The sequence below is a fragment of the Saccopteryx bilineata genome, chromosome 4 (genome assembly GCF_036850765.1).
Source record: "Saccopteryx bilineata isolate mSacBil1 chromosome 4, mSacBil1_pri_phased_curated, whole genome shotgun sequence".
In the NCBI taxonomy this organism is placed as follows: Eukaryota; Metazoa; Chordata; class Mammalia; order Chiroptera; family Emballonuridae; genus Saccopteryx; species Saccopteryx bilineata.
This window is the reverse complement of record NC_089493.1, coordinates 184,926,860-184,935,446: the sequence shown is the minus strand read 5'-3', so window position 1 is coordinate 184,935,446 and position 8,587 is coordinate 184,926,860. Positions and strand designations below refer to the sequence as shown.

At 37.6% G+C, this 8,587-nt stretch overlaps 1 non-coding gene across 1 annotated transcript; it reads left to right on the top strand.

The window, feature by feature from the left end:
- Positions 1 to 3,471: 3,471 nt before the first annotated feature.
- Positions 3,472 to 3,547, top strand: TRNAV-GAC (transfer RNA valine (anticodon GAC)). Its single transcript has one exon. It is a non-coding gene; the product is annotated as a tRNA-Val (tRNA).
- The last annotated feature ends 5,040 nt before the right edge of the window (positions 3,548 to 8,587 follow it).

The following is an 8,587-nucleotide window of genomic DNA, read 5'->3' as shown; positions in this document are numbered from 1 at the left end:
GAATCTTTAAAGCAGCAAAGAAAAGCAGTTAGTTACTTACAAGGGAGCTTCCATAAGGCTGTCAGCTGACTTTTCAGTAGACATATTTTAAGTCAGAAGGGATTAGCATGAAATATTCAAAGTGATGAAAAGCAAGAGCCTACAACCAAAACTACTTCACCCAGAAAATCATTTAAAATTGAAGGAGAAATAAAGGGCTTCCCAGACAAGTAAAAGCTGAAAGGTTTTATTACCACCAAACTAGTATTACAAGGAACAGATCAGAGGCTCAGAAATAAAACCACGCCTTTATGGTCAATTAATATTTGACAAAGCAGGCAAGAACATACAATGAGGTAAAGACAGTCTATCCAATAAATGATATTGGGGAAATTGGACAGATACCTGCAATAAAAGAAAATTAGATCATTTTCTAAAACCATACACAAGAATAAACTCAAAATGGATTAAAGACTTAAATGTTAGACATGAAACTAAAAATCCTAGAAGAAAACATAGGCAGTAACATCTTGGACATTTCTCACAGCAATATTTTTTTTCAGTTATATCTCCTTGGACAAAGGAAATGAGAGAAAAGATAAACGAATGGGACTACATCAAACTAAAAAGTTTTTGCACAGCAAAGCAAACTATCAACAAAATGAAAAGACAATATACTGAATGGGAGAACATAGTCTCTGATATATCTGATAAGTGGTTACTATCCAAAATTTATAAAGAACTTATAAAATTCACCATTAAAAAAATCCCCAAACAATCTATAGATCTGAAAAAGACACTCTTCTAAAGATATAAGTAAAATTATATATACATAACACAGCGTATAGAGCAAATCCTAGAGGGAAGGAGGAAAGACATTAGGGGAGGGGGACAAGGTGGATATAGAGGTAAACACAGGGATGAGGGGGGAGATATATTTGGTGGGACACTTGAATCTATGTAAACACAATAAATTAAAATCAATAAAAAAGGACATACAGATGGCCAATTGACTATATATAAAGTATGCTCATCACTAACCATCAGAGAAATGCAAATTAAAACCACAGTGAGATGTCACCTCACACCGGTTAGAATGGCACTCATCAATAAATCAACCAACAATGAGTATTGGCAAGCGTGTGAAGAGAAGGAACCCTCGTGCACTTTTGATGGGAATGCAGACTGGTAAGCCACTGTGGAAAGCAGTATGCAGTTATCTTAAAAAAAAAAAAAAAAGAATGGAACTTCCTTTAGACCTACTGATCTCACTTCTGGGAATTTTTCCTAAGAATCCAGAAACACTAATTCAAAAGCATATATGCACCTCTATGTTCATTGCAGCATTATTTGTAATAGCCAAGATCTGGAAACAGCTCAGGTGCCAATCAGCAGATGAGTGGATGAAAAAGCTGCAGTACATTTACACAATGGACTATTATACCATAAAAAAGAAGAAAGTCTTACCTTTTGCCCCAGCATCGATGGATCTAGAGCAGTGGTCCCCAACCCCCGGGCCGCAGACTGGTATCGGTCCATGGGCCATTTGGTACCGGTCCGCAAAGAAAGAATAAATAACTTATTGTACATTATTTCCATTTTATTTATATTTAAGTCTGAACGATGTTTTATTTTTTAAAAATGACCAGATTCCCTCTGTTACATCCGTCTAAGACTCACTCTTGACACTTGTCTCGTAAGTTTGACAATTATATTTTAAAATACTACAGTTTTTACGCCGGTCGCAAAATTTTATTTTGTGTATTTATCCGTCCCATCCTAAAGGCCGGTCCGTGAAAATATTTTCTGACATTAAACCGGTCTGTGGCCCAAAAACCGGTCTGGGGATCACTGATCTAGAGGTCATCACGCTAAATGAAGAAAGCCAGGCAGAGAAAGACAAATACCTACCATATGATTTCATTCATATGTGGAAGCTAATGAACAAAATGAACTACCAAGCAAAAGAGAAACAAGAGAAACAGACTGATCCATAGAGAGCAGACTGACAGCTGTCATGGGAGAGGGTGTTGGGTTAGGGGGTGGATAGATAGAGAAAAAAGGACAAAGAAAGAGAAAAAAAACTCATGGCCACAACAGTGTGGTGATTGCTGTGGGGGAGGAGGTGAAGGTATAGGGGATAAATGGTGATGGACGAAGACTTGACTTGGGGGAGATAGACATACAATACGGTGTACAGAGATGTGTTGTAGAATTGGGCACCCGAAGCTTGTATACTTATGTTAAACGGTGTCACCCCAATAAAATTCTATTGAAAATAAATACATTCAATGAAATGCATTATATTTTTCACAAAAGCCACAGACACAATAAAGGTAACATTAATTTTATCTGTAAATATAAGTTCTTATCATTGTTTTAAATTTCCATTTTACTTGTTTACTCGAAAATCTTTCACTACATAAAGATCTGATAAAGGTCTGATGAATATTATTGCTTAAATTATACCTGATAGAATTGAAACAGTATCAGGATTTGAGGAAGACATATTTTATTATGTCAACTCGGCTCTCTGACCTGTATTTTATTTTGAACCTTTAAGCTCCAGCACTTGTTCTTATATAACATTTGAAACTGTTCTAGCTCTATGGAAAGTATTGTCTTTATAAAATGAGGTACTTGAATTTTAAGATTTAAGATACGTGGTGTCACTTCCAGGAAAGAAAAAAGACGTATCTTTGGCATTTACTATTTGTTATCTTTTTGGAAAATCTCCACGGCTCTGGAGCAGCCAGTGATATGAAAGAAAATGTAGAAGTCATAGGTCTGCTATAATATTACAGGTTTATTTGCACTAATTACAGCATAAATGCCACATTGGTTTTCAGCAATTCATTTGCTGGACAGTTCTTCCAGCAGCCAGACAGTTTCACCAGTGCGGAGACTCTAATTAAACTCTGGCTGATGTTCCGAAACCTCTCTTCAGAGCCTGAGGGAATAATAATATTTATTTACAAGGCACCTCTTACCTTCAGGCTTACAGATTTCCTTCCTACAATCATTCCTTCCTACAGTCTGTCCAAGAAATGGAAGCCAAACATTCCATTTGATTTTTTAGTGACTGCATAAGCTTTTGTACGCATGTGACTTTTATTGATTTAAATATTCAGTGGAATACTGCTCAAAAATAAAAATGGAGTGTTGTTGCATGTAAAATCATGCATGTATCTCAAAGGCATTATGCTGAGTAAAAGACACCAGTCTTTAAAGGTTATATAATAAATTCATAGTACTTTCTAGAAGGAGGCAAAACAGGTGATTGAGAATAGTAGTTGCTAGAGGCTGGTGTGGAAGAGGGGTATGATTACAAAGAGAGGAAGCAGGAGGGAATTTTCGTGTATGTGCGGTAGAACTGTGCTGAATCTTGATTATGGTGATCCTTACACAAATGTATACTTTAAAATGCACAGAAATCTAAACCCAAAGTTCAATTTTATTGCCTGATAATTTCATTTAAAAATAACAAAACAGGCCCTGGCCAGTTGGCTCAGCGGTAGAGCGTCGGCCTGACATGCGGGGGACCCGGGTTCGATTCCCGGCCAGGGCACATAGGAGAAGCGCCCATTTGCTTCTCCACCCCCTCCCCTCCTTCCTCTCTGTCTCTCTCTTCCCCTCCCGCAGCCAAGGCTCCATTGGAGCAAAGATGGCCCGGGCGCTGGGGATGGCTCCTTGGCCTCTGCCCCAGGCGCTAGAGTGGCTCTGGTCGTGGCAGAGCGACACCCCGGAGGGGCAGAGCATCGCCCCCTGGTGGGCAGAACGTTGCCCCTGGTGGGCGTGCCGGGTGGATCCTGGTCGGGCGCATGCGGGAGTCTGTCTGACTGTCTCTCCCCGTTTCCAGCTTCAGAAAAATACAAAAAAACAAAAACAAAACAAAACATATATTTAGGAGAATTAAGACACACTTTGTTTCGGAGTTCTTCATAAGTCAACAGCTACAGTAGTGCCCACTGATAAAATCACGCTAGCTATTTGAGGTCCTGTTTATTCTTAATAAAATAATATAATAAGAATGTCTCTTTTAATTACCGGCAGTACTTATCAACAATATATCATAAATGTAGCATCTTCTTCATGCTTCTGTTTCCTCTACTTGCTTTAAAGTATAGATATTTCTCAGGCTGTATCTTAAATCTTAATTTCTTCAGCTCAGCAGCCTCTCCCAGAAAAATCTCTTTCAATCCAGTGACCTGACCTAAAATTTTGTTGAAGATGACCTCCAAATTTGTACCTGCAGCCCTTATATCCTTTCATCCCTATTTATAGTTCTGTGTGTAACATTTTCATTGGACTATCCTAACAGTCCAGAATAAATCACCATAGCCAAAGCAACTGGATTGGTAGTCCTTCTGAACTCAGCGATTCTTGTAACATCAATGACTCCTTGGTCACTAAGGCTAGAGATTTTATCTTACTTCACCACCTCCTTATTCTCATTCTTCCTCATAAAATTGGCCACTACATCTGGTTGATTCTTTTAATTTTGCATTCTTCTTTATCATAAAAACTTCAACTATGCCTTGGTCATGGTGACTTGGAGTCTTGCAATAGCACTCTCTATGGTCTCTAACTCTCGTCTGTTATATCTATATTTGATTTCTATACTCTTGTTAGCATTCCTTTGTAAAATCTGATTTAATTCTTTCTTTCTATGTTGACCTGAAATCCTTTTCTCATAGAAAATAAAGTCCAAATTTTATATGGTATTCTTAACCTTCAATATATACACTCCCCAGTTTTCTAACATCATCCAACATGGCAAATCTAGCCTTATCCCCCACTAACTACCAACCTACACTCCTCTTAGGCTATAGTCACTTTGTATGTTTTGTTGTTCCTGAAACCATCCTGTTTTATGTTGACAACTTCACTTTACATGGGCAGTGCTTAGTGTGTGTGTATGTCTCCTCTGCCTATTAGAATCCTATGTATCCTTTCATGCTGTACTTTCTAGGAAGACTTCCTCAATTTAGCAAGTTGGCATTCTTCTTAACCTTCTTTGAGCTTCCATAGGATGACTGACTTCCCAATTTTACTTTAATTTGTTACTTCCGTCTACCTTCACCTTCTAACATTCTAACCTTCTTAATAGGGATAATCATATACTAATCATACTTCCTTGCCTTAAATGTGTTTTGGAATAAAGTGCAGCCCAAGAACATATATAAAGAAATAACCTTCACTTTTTTTGTCAGCGCTGGAACAATGCCTCTCACACATAAGATATACAATAGATGTTTGCTCTATGAATAAATGGATATATGCATAGCAGACAGATTAAGCAGGCTAGGGAGTTTTGGAAATGTTATCTCGTACATTACAATTATAGGAAGATTATCATTAGCAATTATGTGTTATTACAAATACCATTTTTCATGATTAGGTAATGTCAACATTTATTTATTGTGCACCTGCACACACCACCCCAAGGCCAAATTATATTTTCATCCTATAATTCACCTGCTCTAAATTCAGTGTCTGCCTGGGTGTGTTAAAGATTGAATTTAAAGTTTTACTTTTTGCATTAATGGCATTTTTATTAGCTTGTACTCTTTATCCAAGAAAGTGACACACCTATCTGAATATATGAATATTTTACTTCTCAGGATTCCCAGTGATCCTCCCCTCCTCCCATCCTTGTTGATTGTTTTTTTCTTCTTGACTTTCCCCCATCTCTCTCCCTCTCCCTTCTTCCTCCTATTCTACCTTTACCCCTTCCTGCAGATCAATTTATTATTGTTGTTGTACTGTTTATTTATTTGTTTTACTATTCTCAGTAAGAATCATACTCATTCTCATTGTGGTACAACCCATCAGTACCTTTACTCAGATTTCGCCTGGCATATGCAATACCATCCTGTCCCTTTTTCATTCAGCTTTCTCCAGAATGGAGAAACCTTTCGTAACCACCCTCTCAGCTGGTGACAGCAACACTTCCTTACCTCCTCTGCATTTTTATTTCTTTTTATAAAAAATTTTATTAATTTTTTTAAAGAAAGGGAGGAAGGGAGAAAGAGAGAGAGAAACATTGAGTTATTGTCCCCCTTATTGATGCATTCATTGGTTGATTCTTGTATGTGCCCTGACCCAGATGGAACCTCAACCTTGGCTAGTTGGGAGGACGCTTTAACCAACTGAGCACCCAGCCACGGCCTCATTTCTTTAGCTGTGAATCATTCTTACAAGGCCATGCTGCCATACATGTTCCTTAGTAGGTTGTTTCATGTATGCTTGTCATAGGTTGCTCAAGGTTATTATTTTGTAGTTTTTGTGAAAGTACTATTCCTTCTAGCACATGTCCTCATGGGAGATTTGCTTAGTCAGTTGAAGAATAAAATTATTATTATTTTTTAAAGACTTTATTCAGTTTTTAGAGGGGAGAGAGAGAGAGAGAGAGAGAGAGAGAGAGAAGAGGGGAGCAGGAAACATCAACTCCCCATATGTGCCTTGACCAGGCAAGCCCAGGGTTTTGTACCGGCGACCTCAGCGTTCCAGGTCAATGCTTTATCTACTGTGCCACCACAGGTCAGGCAAGAATAAGATTATTAAAAAGAACCAATTAAGAAAGAAAGAAAATACATTTAGATTGTGTAAAAACGATATTTGCTTAAGAATTTTTGTGACTTTTAAAAAAAAATTAAATTGTTTATAGTGAATTCTGGAAGTAGGGCCTCAGATATCACCTGTGTTTACCTCTGGGTATAGGATTTCGGTGGCTTTTATTCTCTTTTTACATTTACATATTGCACAGTTCTTAAATGCATCTGTATTTTTATTAAAATAAATAAACTCATTTTAACAAACCTTAATAATATGTTCAATTGTGTGCTGAATTGTGTATGCCAAAATAAAAATATTTTCTAATGGATTTTGAATTTCCAAAGCATACCACATATGTTTTGCATTCCAGGAAATACTCTAGGTTATCAGTAAATATACAGAACACAGATATACATGATCACTTTGTGAAAGATATAGTATTCTGTATTTCACCCTGTGTTCAAGGACATTATTAATTCACTGTATAACAATAGAGGGCAGTAGAATAATGCTTCATAAAATTTATTTTGGGCAAAACTAAGCAAATCTCTCATTCTAATATAAAAAAAATGAAAATAAGCCTAATGTATTTATAAAAGAAGAAAAGTTAGTGTAATGATTTTTACTTTTTATTTGCCAAAAAGAAATGTTTACTCTGAGAAGAAAAGTCAGCTTGGAGGTTTTCAAAACCTGGAAGTCTTTCTTTGACCTTGTGTTCACTTTCTCGGGCTTTGAAGTTTCCATCAGTACATTAATAAGCAATGTTTACGTTCTTTCATTGATCTTGTCACATAGGGTATGTCTATTCACAAATAAATTTGTAGGAAAACAATCAATTTAATCTAACTACTGTTTAATGATTTTTGACAAAATGACACCTGCCATGGCTGAATTAAACCCGTTTGTGTTCAAAGGTGCTGGTTCATAGAGGTTATGTAAAAATGTAAAACTCAACTACTGCAAAGTCACTGTCCTCAGGTGCAAGACTTGACAGAGTGTTGCCAGGGAGATGCTGATGAAAGAGACATTGCCCAGCGCCTTGCAAGCTCTGGGGGAGCCCACGGGGAAAATAGCATTGTGAATCTGCCTTTATTTAGAATTTTGATGTTTTGTTCATCATAGATTTTTTACATTAATTTTGACTTTGAAAATGTATTAAAATATTCTTTCTTTCTTTCTTTCTCTTTCTTTCTTTCTCTTCCTTTCTTTCTTTCTCTTCCCTCCCTCCCTCCCTCCCTCCCTCCCTCCCTCCCTTCCTTCCTTCTCCCTTCCTTCCTTTCTCTCTCTCTCTCTCTCTCTCTCTCTCCCCCCTCCCTCGCTCCCTTTCTCTCTTTCTCCCTCCCTCCCTCCGTCCCTTCCTCCCCTTCTCCTTTACTTCTTTCTTTTATTGCTTTCTGTCTTTCTTTTACTATTTTGGCCCTGGCTTAAATTTTGTCTCTGAGGTGAGTGCCTCACTTTATACACCCTAATCTAGCCTTGGTAGCTACTCAAACCAAAATGCTGTTCAGTCACACCATCGTAAGAACAACTGAGAAGGGGTGGATTGATAGAAGGGAAACAGTAGGTGGGGTCAATATTCAGACTGTCATCCGTACAGGGTCCTGCTATACTGAATTCTTGGTCTGATGCATAACAAAATAAGTCTCAGTAAGTCAGCCTTCTAGCCTATTTGGAATCCAGATATCTCCTTCAGGAATAAGTATGAACCACTACCTTGATTATATATTTTTCTATGTGTATATATATTATAGAGTACACTGGTTTAGGTTTTTTTTTTTTTAATGACTAGGGTCATTTGTGTTTTTTTTGTTGTTGTTTTTTTTATTCATTTTAGAGAGGAGAGGGAGAGACAGAGGGATAGAGAGAGAGGAGAGACATAGAGAGAGAAGAGGGAGGAGCTGGAAGCATCAACTCCCATATGTTCCTTGACCAGGAAAGCCCAAGGATTTGAACCGGCGACCTCAGCATTTCTAGGTCAACGCTTTATCCACTGCACCACCACAGGTCAGACTAGGTTCTTATTAATGTTTATTTTACTAATTTTAGAGAG